Raw genomic sequence first — 20322 nt, 5'->3', positions numbered from 1 at the left:
GGGAAGACATAAGACTTCGGTAACTCAGCATCCATTTTAAGCCTAGACTGGTTAATCAGATCTCAAGTCAGAAATGTTTTTAAAAAACCAGGCTTGGAAGTTAGATCTCTGTAATCAAGATCTCAGAAAACTCAGTGGCAACACCTAATATTTAATATACAGTCCGTCCTCGCCTTACGCGGGGGATCCGTTCCGGATCCCTCCACGTAAGGCGAATTCCGCCTATGCTCGAGCCCCACTGGAAACAATGGGGCTCGTGTGCGGCGGTGCAGCGGCGCGCAGGGCGCAACGGGCGCGCGTGCCCATTCAATTGAATGGGACATGCCACCCCTTCCGTCCCGCGCGCGCCGCGGCTTAAGCACATATGCTCAAGGCCGCGTATGGCACGCCCGCGTATGGCGCAGGCGCACTGTACTTTGTGAAGATAGGTCCATGGAGTTCATCGCACCTTGTGCTCTTCCTTTTCTAAAGGGAAGCAGGCTTTCCTACATCTCTCCAAAACATGAATTATATCACTATTTAGTTAGTACACTCATCCTTCCATATTTGCGGCTTTGATATTTGTGGATTTGATTATCCACGGATTTGATTAATATATTCTCTCTAGGAATCTCTAGGTCCTCCAGTGCAACTCTGTGGTCAACTTTAACTAAAAGTTGCACTGAGAGACCTAGAGATTCCTAGACAAAATATTCTACTAAGCATTTATAGCTCCTCCAGTGCAGTGCTGTGGTCAGTGTCTGTTGGACGTTGACCACAGAGTTGCAATGGAGGACCTAGAGATTCCTAGAGAGGTGTCCTCACAGGTAAAAACATGGTATTTTTGTTATTTGCGGTTTTTCCATATTCACAGGCATCTTGTGACCCTAACCCTAGCCAATATGGAGGGACAAGTGTATAAAGATATAAATTATGGGGACTTGGAGGGGATATAGCCACCACATTAAATCTATACAGCTAAACTAAAGGGAAGAAGTAGAGAGATCAGTTCCTGAAGCAATTTTTTTTTCCAAAGCAGTCTTCCAGTTGATTTTTTGAAGTTAAGGAAAGGCAAGCTTTAAGCTCAGATAAGTCCTAAAATAAAATGTTCATATCTTAAGAAAAATCATGTGCCTACACCCAAGGCCAAATAATTCTATAGCAGTTCCTCTATCATGTCTAATATAAGTTAAATAATGGTAAGGGAATTTTTATAAAGTTTGGAAATTCACTTTTTTGTGCTAATGATTTAATATGTAACATAGGCGCGGTACAGACCACCTGAAAACAGTGGTCTGCCGCCACCACCGGGCACCTCATGCACTCGCGGCGTCACTTCCGCCGTGTGACGTGCGGACACTAAGCGTCCGCAACGTCAAGATGGCAACCCCTGTGTACAACGGGCGCCGCCATTTTTTACGTCCTCAGGACATACTAGGGTTAGGGGTGTGCATAAAGCACGCCCTTTCCTAACCCTAGTACGTCCTGAGGATGTACGTTACGCCCGTTTGTAACAGGCCTTAATTAGCCAAAGATACGCTGCATTGTTCGATAAAAGACCATTCCAGGCATTTTTCCACATGTATAAATTATAATATTGGAGACATTTTGGTAAGATGGTCCCAATGAAAGGGTATGCTCACTTGATTTCAATGACATTACTGCCTTAATCTGTCCAAAATCTGTAATGCTAGAAGAAATGTCCAACATGTTTTACCTGAGGAGAATTCTTCTAACTGGGAGGAGAATTCATCTGAGCTCCTCCCCATCAAACATGGCAGAGAGAGGAAGTCATCATACCTTTACAGCGTACTTGACTTTGTCATGTTGAATGTTTAAAGAGCAATGAAAATTAATTCATTTGAATTAATCACAGACAAACAAGAGTTTGCTCACAGACCAGTTGTAAGAACTGGTGAGTGCACGTAACATTTTGGATTATGTAGTCAGCCTGCAATACTATAAAAGCTATTTTCTAACGCCAATGGTTCACAAAGCTACCTTTTCCCCATCCAAAATAAATATCAGTACACAAAGTTGGGAAGAAAAACATAGCTTGGGAAACTCTCCCTTTTTGTAAGCTTTTCTTTAACTAAGGCCCTGTGCAGACCGGCCATTAAGGCCAGCCTGGGGGCAGAGTCGGGGCATAGAGTCTACATGGTGCACGCCCTGGCTCTGCCCCCAGGGTGCCATGATGCTGTGTACCGTGCCACACAGTCTGTGGTGGCATGGCGCTCCTCTGGCACTGCACCTGCACAATGCAGCGCCAAAGGAGTGCTTTCAAGCCATGGCACCACAGCTATCATGCCCTGGAAAGGCTAGATCGGGATTGTGGCATGCGGTAGCCACAGCCCCAATCCAACTCACCTGAAGGCAGCTTTAGGCCGCCCCTTAGGGGGTGGTCTGCACAGCCCCTGACTAACTAAATAAATATACTAGGTGTAAAAATCAAAGAGAAACACAGGGGGGAAATAATAATAATAATAATTATTATTATTATTATTATTATTATTATTATTATTATTTATACATAATATAAAAAAAGTATGTATAAAATAAATTATACATAATAACTACTGCCAGAATAATATATGCAAAGACCTGAAAGATGAAATGCATACCAACAAGCGAGGATTGGCTGATAAAACTGTATGATACGATCCAAATGGATAAACTAACCATATATATAAAAAAAGTTCACTGAGGAAATCTGATGATCAATGGTGTGTGACCTGACACAATATTTTAAGGGAAAATGGAGAAATAAATATACAGAGCTATATAAATAAAGTGTAACAACAACAACAACAACAATAAAATAAAGGCAACCATGAATTTGGTATAAACATAGTGAGTTGAAATACATATAATGATCTATTAGGGAGAAAAATCAAATTACTAAAATAACTTCACAGGTTATAATCAAAGAAAAAATATTAAAGTAATACAATGTAATACAAAGACATAATGTATAAAGATATAAATAGGCTGTATTTCCTATGTAGATATTTAAAATAAAAATAAAGAGAAAGATGAATAAACAATATAAACAATATAAAGCCGAGTAAAGATAAAAGATGAGTGGGAATTCATAACTCCTAGAATCATTGAGTTGGAAGAGACTACAAGGGTCATCCAGTCCAACCTCCTGACACTCAGATTATTACACACTGAGACACTCAGGGAAGGCAAATAAGAGATGGATTGTTTTAAATGAAGATTGTGGAAATGAAGACTATATAACATGTTTCAAATGTTATTATAAAAGAGTTTTACAAAAAAATATTAGACTGATGAATAAAAAGTAATTTAAAATAAACCCTATTTTACCTATATATATGTGTGTGTAGCTCAGTTTTACTGAGCTACCTATAGAATAAATAAAGATTGATAGAATAAGAATACTTATAGAATAAGTAAAAAAATTATAGAAAAAGTAAATTTTCATTCTACTTTATAGACTGAAAAATGTGGGGGAAATGGAGAAGGAAGAGAGGCAGTGTTTAAAACTCTACTATGTAAACCCTAAATTCCAGAATGTTCTCCAAAAATGCAGGTGTGTGTAATGTGGAGACAGAAGGCAACAGCTTACAATGCCTAGAACTTTACCAACTACAAGGGTGATTAAGTGCAGTGAACCCAGCCCTTGGAAATTCACACAATCAACCAGGTCCCGTTCTTTTCCTTTCTCTCTGTGTCTCAGAACAGAGGCCTCCTTGTTAATGGCTGGAAAAGGTAGATTTGTGACATTCAGTTCAATCCCGTAATGTGAACCCAATGAGCTTTCATTTAGCAGGAAGATACCTGAATAGGGCCAACACACCATGTTTCACCACCCTATCTCTTCACTTGTTTCCAAACGGTTTAGCAAAGAACTGTAAAAAGATACTGTGGGAAAGAGAGAGACGGATGTGAGTTTGCATCTTCTCTTTCCATTGGAAAAAATGATTTTTTTTCCACCAAACCCTTTCTCAGAAACCTCAGAGGGCCCCTATTAAACAATGCCACTAGAAGCCTGAATACACATTCTATTAATATTTTCACCTTCTGCTTCTAGTGTTAATACTCAACCCACAGATACACCCCATCAGATTCTGTTTTTTGTTTTTTGGTTCAAACACACACCCTTTTACAAGCAGTAGAAGAACTATGAGAAGACTGTATTAATCCCTGCCATAAGTATTTTCTTCATCAAGCATCATTTTGTATATGTATATAAGAAGTAATATTTCCATAACCAAAAGCAATTTCATATTCAAAAGATAAACAAAAACACATCACATCAGTAACATTATTATTACACACTGGTGGATTGATCTTTTCCTACACTTTTCCCACAAAATCCAAAATACATATTATAGTGTTTCCTTTATTAGGCTATCTAGAAGGCACAAGATACATTAAGCTAGCTTTCAAAGTTCAATTGCTGATTCACTGGGCAAAGATGTTCAAAAACCATACAGGAGAAAAGTGACAGTATTAGAACCATGGGCTTGCATCTTGTTTGAGCTAGAGGGTTTGGCCTGTGAGCTACCATCTTTGCACCATAGCTTCGTACTTGACCACTTTTCCCTTACAGTACTGGCTAGTTGAACTGGTGAATAAAGTCTGCTGCTTCTCCTTCAAGATTTATTGCTTGCTTTTCACATTTTGAATGCAAACAATGCCTATGTCATTGCAATACAAATGTTGGTAAGATCTGGATGTTTATCTTGCAGAATAAGAGTGGAGAAGATTCTCTTTTATTCTATTAGTACTTTAATATTTGCGGTTCCCCCAATTAAGAGTATATGCAGGGCTTTAGCTTTCTTTAGTCTAGTAGGGTCACCTACTCTACTATTTCTAGCTGCTGTCAGTAATTCTGTTGCTCTAGATAATGCCTGAACTTTCTCCATAATCCATTATATCTTCCATCCTTTGCCAATGGATAGTTGAGGATATGGATATGTTTGAGGTGCTGATATGATATGCTTGAGGATCCTATAATGCCCATCACTGTGTGTTTCCTAAGTATGTTATCCAAAAACATTTGGTTTTGTGTTTTATCTTGGGGGGGGAGGGGAGACACCATGCTATAAAAGGTGTTTGTTTGCAACTGAATGACAGACCACAGATGGCATGCCCAGCTACTTGGAATCATTATAGTAGCTGGTATACATATTACAGTAAGCAGTAGTGTTTGGATAACATATTCCCCCCCCCCCCCCTTGTATCATCAGCACATTTCCTGTGTAGGTGAACTATTGTCCCAGAAGGACATTTTTCTTTTCATGGACATTTTTGTAAGTGCTTCAGATAAAATAATTTTGGTTTGGTATCTATTGGGGTCCTGGAACCAAACCCCAGCAGATAACAAGGGCCAACTGTATATCTTTTCCCTTTAGGATCTTAGAATCATAGAATCGTAGAGTCGGAAGAAACCACAAAGGCCATACAGTCCAACCCCCCTGCCATGCAGGAACTCTCAGTCAAAGCCTCTGTTTAAAGACCTCCAAGGAAGGAGCTATTCCTTGGCACAGCTATTTTACCTTAATCGACTATGACAGGGGAGTATTAAACAGCTATGGGAAAAACACCAAAGAAGCAGGTATGCTGCTCTGTTGTACAAGCAAGTTATACCTTCATATTACCTGGTGTGAGCTAATAAGCTGTGGCGGAATTAATGACCCTTTTGTTTCCTAACAGTAGTCAGCACATTCCCTAAAGGAGGTCACCTATGAAGACTCCAATTACCAATCAGGTTAAGTTTGTCATCTATAACCAACTGAGTGTGTACCGTCAACATTAATTATCCAATTAATTATACACAGCTCCACCCCATCACCATTTTATAATTAAAAGGATACACTGCCAGAGCTATGTCATCATCTACCATTACTAACACAGGGCATACCAAATATAAGCTTTGAAGTCTTCTGCAAAAACACAGCACTCCAAATAATAATGAGACAGTATCTGAGGAATTATCAAAGTGGACAGTCTTCTAGTTACCATGTTTTCTAAGATAACTGATCAGTTTTTACTTATCTGGAGGGAAATACAAGTGTTTAGTTTCTTAATAAAGAATTTGTCCATCACCACCATGACACTTAGCAGAAAATATCGAGACCTCAGCACTTGTTTCAGACTAATGTTGCTGATGCATCAACAATCAGCAAGATGATTTTTCCTTAAGCCATCCCCAGACGGTGGAATAACTTGCCAGAAGAGATTCGACAGCTGAATACGCTGTCCAAATTTAAAACAGCATTAAAGACCAGTCTCTTTCGGCAGGCTTATCCAGATGATTTTTAAATTGTGAATTTAGATGATGAATTTTAAATGTGGATTGTTTTAAAATGTGTATGTCTTATTTGTCCTTTTAAACTGTTGCATGTTTTGATTATGTTGTTCATTGTTGTTTTGTTGTTGTTTCCCACCTCAATCCATGGGGAGAGCTGGGTAATAATAATTTATAATATTATAATATTTTATTTCATAGTTCAAGTCCCCTGTTAGGGATGATTCATCCAGATAACTGTTATCAACAAGACCACCTGTGAGAGAGTTTTGCTCCTGCTCTGGCAGGGCAGTCCTCTGTACTTCTTCTCTTTTATATATATTCAAGCAGTCCTGAGAGTGCATAAATTTGAGCTGATGTGCAAATTGGCCATTAGACAGCCATAAGCAGGAACCTTCCACACAAATGTGTAGCATGGTTTTCAAGGTTTTGTGACATAGCACCACCCAATTCTGGAACTGCATTCAGCCTGCCCTGAGGAATGTTCAACATATGTTCCTGATAATGAGTTTGCATACATACACACCTGCATGCATGGAGAATTCCAACACATGGGCATTCACCAGAACAGTTTCACCAGAAACTACCCCACATAGGAGGTACTCAGATCTTTTTGTCCATCTCTAGCCCCATACTGTCAGCTCTTAATCAGAATGTCTGCTCAGAGTTTCAGGTAGGATTCTTTCCTATCCGGAGGTCCTTAGTATTACCTGGTGGTCCTTCATCTAAGTACCAACTCAGGCCAAACCTCCTCCAAAAAATCCCAAAGGAAAAAAAATCCATGGAAAATATGCCAAAATGGCAGACAAAAGTGAAGTTACATTGAAATATTCAAGATACATCTGTTTCAGATGCTCTATTCCAGTGGTTTCCGACTTTTGGTCCTCTAGATAATTTGGACTTTAGCTCCTGTAATTCCTTACTGTTGGCCCTGTTGGTTGGGGCTTCTGGGGGCTGAACTCCAAAACAAATGGAGGACCAAAGATTGGGAACCACTGCAGTAGTCCCTTCTCCTACTCAGCCTTTTCTACCATCAACCTCCAGTAATTAATCAGTACTCGAGATGTCACTGGTTACTTAGCATGCTCTGTTTTCAACAGAGCCCTGCTCTCATAGGGATTTTCCGAAGATGTTTTTATACTTCTGCAAACTGTGGGGTTCTTCCAAGCAAGGTAATACTTCATTGCTTTGGGTGGGTGGTGTCACTTGGTGACACAAACATTGGTGCTTCTAGCCTTAACAACTAGAAATAAAATGAACACACAGAAATGCTTCTCTCTCGCTCTCAGTCTCTCAAACCGGTTTCACTACCTAGTAAAACTCACTGTAAAACTTTTAAAACTAACCTTTACAATGGCTACTCCCCTCAACCTGAACACTTAATATACTAATATGTTGTTGTTTTGTGTTCAAACCATTTCCAACTTATTATGACCTTAAGGTGAACTTATCATGGGGCTTTCTTGGCAAGATTTGTTCAGAGGAGGTTTGCCATTGCCTTCCCCTGAGGCTGTCAGCATGTCTTGGCCAAGGTCACCCAATGGGTTTGATGGCCAAGCTGAGAATCAAACCTTGGTCAATAGAGTCCAACACTCAAACCACTACATCACAAATAAAATATTAATGTATACTAGTGAGCTCAGATTTGAGTTAAAGCAGTAATACAACTGATTCACAACTGCAGAAAAAAAGAAAAGAAAAAGATGTGGAAATGATAAAACAGTTACACTCAACATCCATCCCTGCCTAGAAAAAAAAATATGTTGGCAGCTACATAGGAAAATGCAGTTACTGATTTAGTGTGCTGCAGGAGTGTAAGGAATGATTACAAAATTTCTTGTTCTCCACAGAAGTTGTCTTAAAATACCCTGTGAAGAAACCCGCAGCTTGTATGAGACTACTGGCTTCCAGAATGAGCATAAGAAATGGAGCAAGGGTTATTTTCCCATCACACATTTTGTAGGGTAACCAGATGTCCTCCTTTTCTAGGACATCTCCTAGAATGTCCAGGAGGAATTTCAAAACATCCTCCATTTTGAGCACGACTAGTGAGCATGAATTTACATATCCAAATATCCAAAGTGAATTCCCACTGAGGTGAGGAAAGTCATGGACATACAAGTGCCTTCTTTTTCATGCAGGCAGGACTGGCATCAGCAAGAGGTTGTGCATGAGAAATAACAGGTTGAGATATTGTGTTCCTGGCCAGAACTATAATCCACACACACACTCAGGAAAAATAGCCCATCCTCAAAAAATAGGCTAGCAACTCCTCTAGTTACCATATGTGTAGATCATTTTTTTAAAAAAAGAAAACACGCTGAAACCATTTAACCTAAACATACACATCCCATCTTTCTCCCACCAAACAGGAATAGCCAATCAGTATTGATCCTGCGACAACTTTTATGTGAGGCCTGGTGTCCTTATTACATTTTATTATACAGTGGGATCATAGAATCAGAGTTGGAAGAGAACACAAGGGCCATCCAGTCCAACCCCTTGCCATTCAGGAACTCTCAATCAAATCATTCCTGACAGATGGCCATCCAGCCTCTGTTTAAAGACCTCCAAGGAAGGAGACTCTACTACACTCCAAGGAAATGTGTTCCACTGTCGAACAGCCCTTACTGTCACGAGGTTCCTCCTGATGTTGAGGTGGAATCTCTTTTCCTGTAGTTTGCATCCATTGTTCCGGGTCCTGTTCCCTGGAGCAGCAGAAAACAAGCTTGCTCCCTCCTCAACATGACATCCCTTCAAATATTTAAACAGGGCTATCATATCACCTCTTAACCTTCTCTTCTCTAGGCTAAACATACCCAGCTCCCTAAGCTGCTCCTTATAGAGCATAGCTTCCAGACCAGGGACGTAGTCAGGACTTTGGGAAGGGGGCTGTCCAGACTAAATGCCATCATTATAAAGGGGCTTGGGTATGGTGGTGTGCCCCATTCATTGTATTTAACGGAAGGGGACGACCCCACGGACCCCCCCCCCCTTGGCTACGTCACTATCCAGACATTTCACCATTTTGGTCACACTCTTCTGAACATGATCGAGCTTGTCAACACTTTCATCCTTTTTGAAGTGTGGAGCCCAGAACTAGATGTCGTATTCCTGGTGAGGCTTGACCAAAGCAGAATTGAGTGGTACTATTACATCCCTTGATCTAGACATTACACTTCTGTTGATGCAGCCTAGAATCCCAATGGTTTTTTTAGCTGCTACAACACACTAGTCATTTAAGAGATGTTGTTCTATTTCACCTAAACAAGAAGGAGGAAGCTCTCAATGGGTGCTTTGTATGTACATCATTGTATTGCTTCTTCAAGCTGATTGTAGAAAGAGCGAAAGACAACACTAATTCAAAGAGATCTTTCATAAAGCACAATCATTTCTTGTAACTCACCCACACCAGTGGAACAACTCTGTACTATTTGAGTATATGCACACCATACTCATAATACTTACGACTGAGGTGTTCCAGCTCTATTTATGTGAAGGTGGACCATCTAAAAGGGTTGTGCTAGGGAAAGATCAGACTTGTCAAGGACATGAGAAATAGAGAGAACAAATTGCCCTTTTGTATGTGTGCATGCATATGTGCATATGGGGAACCCAAGAATGCAGTGGTCATCCAAGGTCAAAATAAAAATACAACCTTTAAACGAAATGCTCAAATACCTATTACTCCAGTCAATGTGTGTATACAGGAGTGGGATTCTCTATGAATTTGGATACAAAATAGCTCTGATTTTCTGCCCTGAGTCACACAAGGGTCACTCAGACTGCCAAAACTATGAAAGCCTACCACAAAACAGTAAGTTGCAAACTCTACATCTAGTTTTGAAAAACAGATGATTTTTTAAAAAAAATAAACCATGATTGGGCAGTGGAGAGGAGACAAAAGACTACTGAAAATGTGAACTTCTGATCTTGGGCATTTCCAGGAGATACATTTCATCCTTGTTTGGTCATTAAAAAAAGTAGTGTAGAGGGGTCAATGGCCACAAAATAAAAGAGTCTGGAAGGATTAAGGGCTCCAGAATCAGCTTCTGGGTATTCACTCTTACTCTAGAGGTAGTCATACAAACCAAGAATAGAATTAAAAAATGGCATTGTTTCCTCTTTACATGGACATTCAGAGCTCAGCATACCCACTTATTAAATGGGAGATTTTATTAACTTCTGTATACATATACACCTTTATCAGAGAGGTTCCTGCTTCCCCAGTCACCCTTGCTTTACAACTAAAAGGAACATCTGGCATCCTAAACTATGCACAATGTGCTCTGGCTACCAAGTCTACGTTCTCAAGGACCCAAAGTGTCTCAATGTGATACAAATCCCATTGTAAAGTTTAGAGCTGCCCAGAAAATGCCAGCCCTGTGAGTTGCTTAATGTGGTTAAGTATTTACGTGCATTTTGGTACCACTGAAATAGCTGAGCTACAGCATTCAGGCCAAACATCTAGGAGCATTTCTGCCAGAGACACAGGCTCAGGTCCAATGCAGACAGAACCACAGAAGGCTACCTATGATGGCACACCACATACAGGGACACATAATCAAATACAAGACTTCAGTTTTTATTTACAGTATTTAACATTTTTAGTTCTCATTTAGTTCTCAAAATGAATAACAACCTGCCTGCCAATGCTGAGTCCCCTCTCCTTAAAAATAATTCCAGGACCCCTGGGATTTCTTGGAATAAAGCATCTCCTAAAGAAACATATATATCACATAAAACTTTCTGTGACCAAGGATGAAAATAGATTAACCATTCTTCCACATTTCTTCTTATTTCTAACCAACTCTCAGTGCTAGTCCCCACTGACACTTCCCCATTTTCTCACAAAATCCATCTCCTAACATAGGTTCTTGGGTTTTTACCGATCTCTACATCTAACACAGCTGTTCACATCTCAGAGAGTTATCATGGTGTAATTCATGACCAAATTTGGATCTATAAAAAGCTGCAGAAAGAATGTAATACAAATTAAGGTGGTTAGGAATGTCTTCTTAGTCATCACTTTCAAGAGAAATACTTTATAGGTTCCCTGCATCTGGGGATTAGAGGTAGAGATGTGCATGTTAATAGGTAGGTGGTTGATCCTAATGGAATTAACTAGAGCAGGGGTAGGCAACCTGCGGCCCGCGGGCCGGATGCGGCCCGGCGAGGCCTTGGGACCGGCCCCAGCCCAGTCCTGCCACCGATTGCCGCCGGGGCCTTTGGGGGGCAATTGTCTATAGAAGCCTCAGAAACATGCATTTATATTAACATTTTTTAAAAAATCAGCAAATTTTTTCACCTGTCCTCCATTTTTTTAAAAAAAGTGTCTTCCATTTGAAAATTTTGTCCTACATTTGTCCTGGTTTATTTATATATTTAAATTTTTTAAAAATTATTTAATTATTTATTTTTTGGGTTCGGCCCCCCAGTTGTCTGAGGGACAGCAACCCGGCCCCTGGCTCAAAAAGATTGCCTACCCCTGAACTAGAGCAACATGAGAACATTACTCTTTTCCAGACCTGTCAAGCCCCACACCAAGCCCTGCCACTTTCGGTTTGCATCATTCCAGTCTGCCCTTCCTTTCTCTGTATTGTGATCAGACAACCATAAGAAAGCCAATTCATCACACTGCCCAGAAGAGTCCGTGCAAAAGGAGTTCTGGCAAGGCTACTATAAGCTAAACTGGAAGAGAACATACATATGGGATAACTTCCACAGGAATTTGGCAGCTGAAGAAGCAAGCAGGGAGAACTGGATTTGTTTCAGGATATGTGTCTTGCAAAGAGGGGGAAGGGATCCCAAAGTCTCCAGACTTACATATGTGGTATTCCGTTTCAGCAGCTGATAGTCTGGAGATGGATTAGCTAGAAAACAAAGGCAGACTGGGTGGCCTCTCCTAGGTGCTGAGTTGTCTTATGTTCCAAGTTCACATGATGGAGACTACAGTAGTCTCAAAGCCAGAATAAAAAGGTTCAATGGACACCCTCTAGATTCAGCTGGCCTCTGAAACATGTGAGAAGCTAGCTATTATCCAAAGGCTGCTATGTCAAAACACCATGGCTACAACTGTTACTCTGAAGGAGCACCTCATCTAAATCAGTAAGGCAAAAACAAAGCAATATGAGGATCTATAAATCTCACTCCCTTTTGTTGTCGCCCTTAGAATAAGGAAATTGGAACACATAGTAAAATGTCAGAACTTCTCTGAGAATTAACATACCTTCTGTCCTTTACAGATCAATGGGCACACTTGAGTCTGGAGAATTGTTCTGCCCCATTTGTTTTGTCTCTGGAAACCCGCACCACAGTACTGCACCCACATTTTAGATCAAATTGAAGTGACCTCACATCACTTCTAGTTACTTTTACACCCTGTTGTTGTTGTTAGTTTTTTTGACTGTCTGTGGGTATCCCCCCAAAACAGCCTTTTCAACAGTGGCCTCTCAAAAGACCCCACAGTTACCAGCACAGCATTGATAGATACTTTGGAAATGTTCCCAATTTTATACAAATTAAGGAGTTGTAGGAAGACCCCTTGAGCCTTCTAAGTCAATTGGGTAGAAGGAGAAGGAAAACAGTTGTCCAATAACTAGTAAAGGGCAGAATGGAAGGTTTGGATGTTCCTGCAGTTTGATCTTTCAGTGCAATACAATCCAGCTGCTTTAGCATTATTCTATGCATCTAAAAAAAAAAAAACCTCCCCACCCCCCCCCCACCCCCAAAAGATCTCAATTAAATTGCATCTATAGTCTTAAACATAACATGTCCTAGATTTAAATTTCTGAGGAAATGGTCTCCTATTCTGGATTATTATGTAATGTATCACCAATTCAAGAATAATATTATAAAGTCAGAGAAAGCTTTCTACATGGACCAATATGATGATGCCAGTGTTTGAAGTATCTGCAGCTTTTATGTTTGTTTGTTTGTTTGTTTGTTTGTTTGAGGTGGAGAACAGAAACAAGGCAGAAATACAGTAGAGACATTAAAATTATAATTGTCTGTAGGTATGAAGCAGAAAAATAATCTCTTTGCAATTTTTCTCCTCATAAGTCTAAAATGACTGCAAAACTAGAATTATATAGACTGGAACTAGGCTCAAGACAGACAAGAGAAAATTAAATCATTAGCATGGAATATGTTGCCACAAGATCTGGCAACACTGATTTAGATGGTAATTAGAGAAATTTAGGGATAATGGCTGTTACATGCCCTATAAACCATGGTCCCATCTCACTCTTCATGACCACATCTGAGTTCAGAAGCCTTTACTTATAGCTAATTAACTTTTGATTCCAAATAATTGGGAACAATGGTTAACATTAACCATGGTTACTTTAAGCAAGCCAGCTTGTTCTACACTAAACCATATTAACGCTAAACCATACTTCCCAGTTTGACAGAAACAGCAAAGCACATTAACTGCAAACAAATGCTTCTGAACTTCTCCTCCAAGCTTTAGAAGAGGAGGAAGAAAACAGCTTGAAAACGTTTACACTTTTGCATGAATCTCCTAGCTCAGTGATGGCGAACCTATGGCACACGTGCCAGAGGTAGCACTCTGAGCCCTCTCTGTGGGCACATACACCATCACCTTAGCACAGAGTTTGCCAGAGTTTGTTACTACAAAGCCAGTGGGACATGGCACTTTGCAATAAATAAGTGGTTTGGGGGTTGCAGTTTGAGCACTCAGCCTCTAAAAGGTTCATCATCACTGTCCTAGCTAGTATGATCACTGACTAGGCTGCCTGGAGGATTTTGGCAGCTCAAAAGCAACTTTTCTGAACTCTAGAAGAGAGAAAGGAGCAAGAACATGGAAGGATTCTCAGTCTATACTGTGGTGAGAATATCTGATGGTGAAAGGGTATGGAGCTTAAGCATTTTCTTAAGCAATATTGAGAACAGTGCTAGCCAACATCAGGAGTGGGAACATTATGGCCCTCCAGATGTTTTGGACTGCAACTCTCAACATTTCTCACCACTAGTTATGCTGCCTAGGACTACTAAGAACTGTCCAGCAATACCTGGAAGCCCACACAATTCATATCTCTGATCTAGACTGGATCATACCTTAGGCTATCTAGATGCACAGTACCCAGGAAGCTTTTTCTATCAGTATAGGAAGTGATTCAATTTTTATTGGAGACAAGAAACCCACAAACAGAATTTAAGCCAAAGCCAGACTCTGTAACACCATGTTTGATGTATGTGATGCCTTGATATCCTTTGGGATTTCACCCAGGGCTAAAAATACAGCTCCCACTGCCACTGGAGTAGACAGAAACTGAGCTGTTGTTCCACAGAGCTTGAAGGATGGCTGGTCAGATTTAATGTCTCTGTAGTGTATTCAGCCCCTGCCAATATTTGCTCCAGGACACAAACCTCAATGGTCTACTCAGAGCATAGCTCCTGCTTGGCATTTAATTCACCATAAGGGGACTGCTTTCTTGAAAAACACTAAACACAAATATTAAAGGGCCAGTTAATCTGTCAGTTAGAAGACAGCAAACACACAGATCAGAACTGCAGAGAAGTTGAAAGACTCATCACTGTTTAGGTTTTATTTTTAAATGTTTGGTTTCTGGCCTGTACACTAAGAAAAAGAAAAACACTCTAAATATACAGAACACGCTAAACATACAGAACACAGAAGGTAGAATATAACTGTAGAGGTGGTAAATGAGCCTTCTAACATAGAACAGATTACATCTGTATCACTGAGCATTTTGTGTACAGAGAAGCCCAATGTCATTATGAATGACAGTTTATGTTCAGTTATTGGAACATGTAAACAACTGGCAGTTAACACTGGATAACTAATATCAGCCATGGGACAAAGCCTGTTCTTTTCTATCTTCCCAGTTTTCCCATGAGAGCCTGTTAGAAAAGGCCCAAGGACTGAGGTCTGCAGGAAAGATCTTCTTCCTGCGGAAGTGTCTCACAAGTAAGAACACTATAGTATGAAAAGACATGAGCGAAGGCCTTCTCAGTTGTGATGTCCTTATTGTGTAAATGCCTTCCTCTTGGAGATCTATCAGTGCCAATACTTACTCCTATCCAGTGTCAAGTCAAGCAAGACATAGCTTTTTATTAAAACCTATGGGGTTTAATTTCTTTAAATGTACATATACAGTGGGCCCTTGTTATCCACTGGGGTTTGGTTCCAAGACCCCACATGGATACCAAAATCCATGGATGCTCAAGTCCTATTAAAATACAAGGACACAGTAAAATTGTATCCTTTATGTAAAATAATAAAATCAAAGTTTGCTATTTGGAATTTACACTTTTTCTGAATATTTTCAAGCCGTGGATGCTTGAATCTATGGATAAAAAAATCCATGGATAAGAAGGGCCGACTGTATATAGTTTTACATTGCTGTAGCCTTTTAAGCTGTTCTAACTTGCCATGTTTAACATTTTCAAAATCTTGTTTAAACTTTTAAACTGCCATTATTTTTAATTGTTTTACCTGCACGCTGCCCAGAAATTCCAGAATAAAGGGTCAGAGATTAACATTTTAATAACTTTTTAAAGAAAAACTGTTTAGATTTAATTATTTTTTTTAAGTTCCATCTATAGAAATCTCTCTCATTCCACCTTCACTTTAGTTTTCAATATACAGTAGTTTACCCCAGAGGAATCTCTGTTTTGTAGTGAGTGAATTGCTTGGACCATTTTATTTTTTCTGCTTTGTGCATGAGTGCACAGTCACTACACCTCCAGGCTGCATGCTGTGTCACAGCACTCTTATTACGGAGGAAGAACCACAGATACTTGCTGTCAGAAAGCTGTATCTGCCCCTCAACATTTCCTTGATGTTATTTTTATGTTCTTATCCACTTCGTGAGAATAACAAAGTTCAAGACATACTCTCAGGGTCTCAGTGAACACAGCAGAACCAAGAAGGAAAAGCAGGAGCCATAGAACACCTCACAATCTGCATATTAAGCGAAGAGTTCTTTTGTAATGGGCCATCAAGCAGTGATCCTAGGAACTACAATAGACGTGACAAATACAAAAATGCAGTCCTAGGACATGGAATGGGTCGGACAGCACATCAAGCCTGAACTCTCACTAGATGTAAAACTAAGTCTGTTGTATTTTGGATGCATTGTGAGACAATATGACTCATTCGAAAAGCTAATAATATATGACAGAGTGAAAAGCAGTAAGAACAGTGAAGAGTGCACTACAGGTCCATGAGTCTGGGACCTGAGCAGGGCAGCTGATGACTGAGGCTCTTGGAGATCTCTCATTCTAAGAGACACTGGGACTGTCTGCACAGGCCCAAAGACAGGTGTTCCCACTGGCCTCATGCTGTCCTCTTTGGATTACACAGGCCATTAGCTCCAGGCTGGAATCTGGCCAGAATCTGGCACACCAAACATGGATCTGGTAGATCCAGTCCAATTCAGATGAAAGGGGCCTTAACTCAAAATGACCCACCATTTGTCATGAACTTTCATGGAAACTCCATAGCAAGTCCTGGCAAATCAGTTGGCCCCATGTGTCCTTATCTCACTCTGCTGCTGCCACTAGTAAGACCTCTGTCACCACATTTGATGTGGAAATGGGACACCTGGCCATGTGGCTATAGCCAAGTGCCCCATTTCCATGTCAGACACAGCGATGGGGGTCTTCTCACTAGTGCCAATGGTGGAATAAGGTAAGGGGCGCACAACGGTAGTGGGTCCATGGCAAGAGGACAGGCAGGCATGTAAACACCCGCCAGTCCCCACACCAGCCTAGGAACCAATCTGGGTTGGGACTCATCTGCACAGGGCCACCATCTCCAGCCAGAGGAACGCCAAGCCTGGAGGTTCCTTCATTCCCCTGTATCCACCTGGGACCGAGAAGCTGCCTGAGGTGAGGCACCAGAAGGCAGGGACTGAGGGGGAGGCGACATATTCAAAAAGCCATCCTCCGTCCTCTGGAACATCTCCCTTGCTTTTGTATTTTGCTGTCTTGTATTTATATTACACTGTAACTTTTTACTGCCGGGGAGGGTCGAATCTTGTTAGTAGATTACTATGTTATGTACCAAATATCATTAAGTTATGTATCTCAGATTTTGTTTTTTGCATTATGTCTGTACCTTGGATTACGTTTGCTTTATTTTTTATACTTAAATTGTTTATTTATTATTGGAGTATGTTTTGTATTTAATTTTATACTTGTTTAACTTGTGCAGAATTCTTTTACTTGCTTATTGTATTTATATTGCTTATTATGTTTGTTTAAGTATTGGTTATGTGATCGGGAAGGGATTATTTTGTCTTTTGTATTTTACTGTATTTTCTTTCTATTGTATTTGTCTTATTGCTGTTAGCCACCCGGATTCCCCGTGATTGGGCGGGATACAAATAAATCTATATTATTATTATTATTATTATTATTATTATATCAAAGCCAATTTGGCAGCAAATAACAGCAGTAACAAGACACTGGCCAAACCCAACATTGCTTCAATCACAAAGTTTACTCATCTAGTGCCACACATTTATTTGAGAACTAGGGAGAACCTCACCTGATGTGGGGAGTGGGGAGGCTGCAGCTCACAGAATCCTGAAGAATTCTAGGCACTATAGTCTGAACAATGGAAGTCTTTCAAGCTCCACTTTATTTAGTAGAAACCCTTGCAAAAGAAGGTCTCTGCAGAAGTAAAGAAAAAGGAGAAAGAAACAATGGAAAATAGGAGTGAGTGAAGGGCAATGTCATATGAAGCCCTCATAAAACTCTGGGAATGAGTCAAGGCAATGGTGTATTTCAGGAACCATTCTGTAAAATACCATTAGCAGAAGGGAATTCTTAGAAGCGGGGCATAATCCTTTGCAAAGTCACAAACTCCATCCTCCCATGTTAATCTGGAACCTCCTTCCCCAGTCCATGTTGGCAAGGGAGGACTGAAGTTGTAGTGTCTTTGATCAAAAGATCAAAAGATCCCAAATAGGGAAAAGTTGATCAAAGACACTAGAGAAGAACAGGAAGTAAAGGATGAGCCTTATTTAAAATGTTTGGGACCAAAAGTATTTTGGATTTCAGATTCTTTTGGATTTTGGAATATTTGCATATACATAATGCACTATCATAGAAATGGGACCCAAGTCGAAACATTAAATTTATTTTTGTTTCATGCACACATAGCTTGAAGGCAATTTTATACACAATATTTTAATACTTTTGTGCATGAAATAAAGTTTGTGGTGAACAACCAGCAACCCATGTGGATGATTTTGGAGTGTTTTGGATTTCAGAATTCTGGATAAGGGATACTGAACATGTAATACAAATGCCAAAAGTGAGGGTGGAAATTGTGTGAACCTACAGATGTTCTTAGATTCTAATTCCCAACATTCCTCATCATTGGCTAGGGTGGCAGGGGCTCTTGGGGACTGCAGTAATAGGCTCTAGCTGTAGGTTTTAGTACAGACAAATATAATTCCTTCCCCAACTTAATGAAAGCTGTCTGAAAGGGAAGAGGAGATACTTACAAGGATTAAGACATACAGTAAAAGCCTCTTTATTCATTTCATTTCCACCACTGTGCCTCTATATCTCTGTGCAAATGGAAACAGAATCTGACTCCACCCCCACCCCAGCAATCTGATTTAGCCAAAGTGAAAAGAGCAGCCAGCAAATTATTTACAAAGGACATTCCCATCTCAACAGCATCAAGCCGGATTTCACATGCACCACTTTAAACTGCTTTGGAGCCTCTCTCCCACTACTGTTGTGCATTTGTAGCAGTGACAAAATGGCTGTTTTAAATGCATTTTAATTAGGCTTTTAAACCTACAGTACATGAAGGTCAGCCGGGATGTAAAGCTGCATTTCAGGCTTTTTGTATTCCCAAACCCTACGAAGATGGGTGTCCTCTACAGCCAAAGTACACTTTTAATCCCACAGCAATGTTTTTTTTAATGGAAGTATTGTATACCAGAAAGGTGAGGAATCCTTGTCCGTTACATCAATGCTGAGAAAATTAGGGTTTCCTCTTCCTTTTCCTTTGAAAAAGTACAAATGCCTCCATGGTGATGTTGTTCAGTAACATTTTCAAAGTAATCTGATTGCACAGCAAAACTGGCACACTTTGCACTGACAAAAAGGGATGGAAAGAATAAAGTGGCCAGAAACTTTATTTTTTAAGCACTGAAAAACCCCGACAAAGAGAAATCTGGGCAGATGAGAATCTTCACAGTTTGAGGGTTTTTTTCTGGGCAGTATTTTTACAAGTAGCACTTTCTGTATGTTCCGTGCAGTTAAAAAAAGACCTTGTTCCTAGGCTGAAAATGCTATTTTCTGTTTTAAAAACCATGTGTGAAGTTTGTACAAAACAAGCCCTGAACTACAGTGTTTTCTGTATAGGAAATAGCTTCTTTAAATAGTTTTTTAATAATACATGTGCTATATCAGTACCCCTCTTGCAGTCTGAGTTATGTCTTCCAACATATGATCTGTCACCTATGCTCAAAACCTAATTACAATTCAGCAAGCAGAACTTTTTATGACAAACCATTTATGTTCAAAACCAACCAAAAACATGGTTCTGGCCCAGTGTAACATCTAAAAAAGTAGTGATTCCCATGTGCTTGAGATGGAACTACCAAGTCACTAGCAAGCGTAATAGCTCACCAGCTATGAATCGACACTCACATCTCCCATCCCAATCAAAGTAGACAGACACCTGTAGCAAATGTTAGATCCAGCTAAGTAGGTCAACAGAGGCGAAATGTACTGCCTAAAGGGCAGAGTAGAGGCTTCATCAACAAGATCTGAAGATGATATTCAGTGCCCAAATACAATACAAGTTCAAGGGCTGGGTTCATCATTTCAATCACACCCAGAAAGTTGCATACCAGATTTAGCTGTAATTAACTGTTGAAGGGGTCACATGCTGAAACACATAGAGAAGTAGATTTTTTTTTAAGTTCAACAGTTTGTGCACACTGATGCTGAAATAAATGAGGAAGTCTAGAAAATATATTCCATTTGGAGGGCAGGGATCCTTTATCATAATATCTATATTTCCACAAATAACTTAGATTCTCTAA

At 40.0% G+C, this 20322-nt stretch overlaps 1 protein-coding gene across 7 annotated transcripts in view; it reads right to left on the bottom strand.

Moving 5' to 3' along the window:
• LOC149314617 (CD82 antigen-like) overlaps positions 1 to 20322 on the bottom strand; it is a 114976-nt gene that overhangs the window by 50899 nt on the left and 43755 nt on the right. For 4 of the 7 annotated variants that reach the window (XM_089521489.1, XM_089521485.1, XM_089521486.1 and 1 more), the window contains exon 2: positions 17799 to 17923. The exons of 1 other annotated variant lie outside the window; for it this stretch is intronic. The gene's annotated coding sequence lies outside the window, so the exon portion shown is untranslated. Of the gene's footprint in view, positions 1 to 5609; positions 5626 to 17798; positions 17924 to 19208; positions 19227 to 20322 lie in introns of those variants that run through there. 2 more of the 7 variants (XM_089521490.1, XM_089521492.1) reach the window with 2 other exon arrangements.

This window comes from Sceloporus occidentalis, unplaced genomic scaffold (assembly GCF_023333645.1).
Source record: "Sceloporus occidentalis isolate IW3139 unplaced genomic scaffold, rSceOcc1.0.p SCAF_4, whole genome shotgun sequence".
NCBI lineage: Eukaryota > Metazoa > Chordata > Lepidosauria > Squamata > Phrynosomatidae > Sceloporus > Sceloporus occidentalis.
The sequence above is the reverse complement of the archived record's forward strand: the minus strand, read 5'-3'. Positions and strand labels throughout refer to the sequence as shown.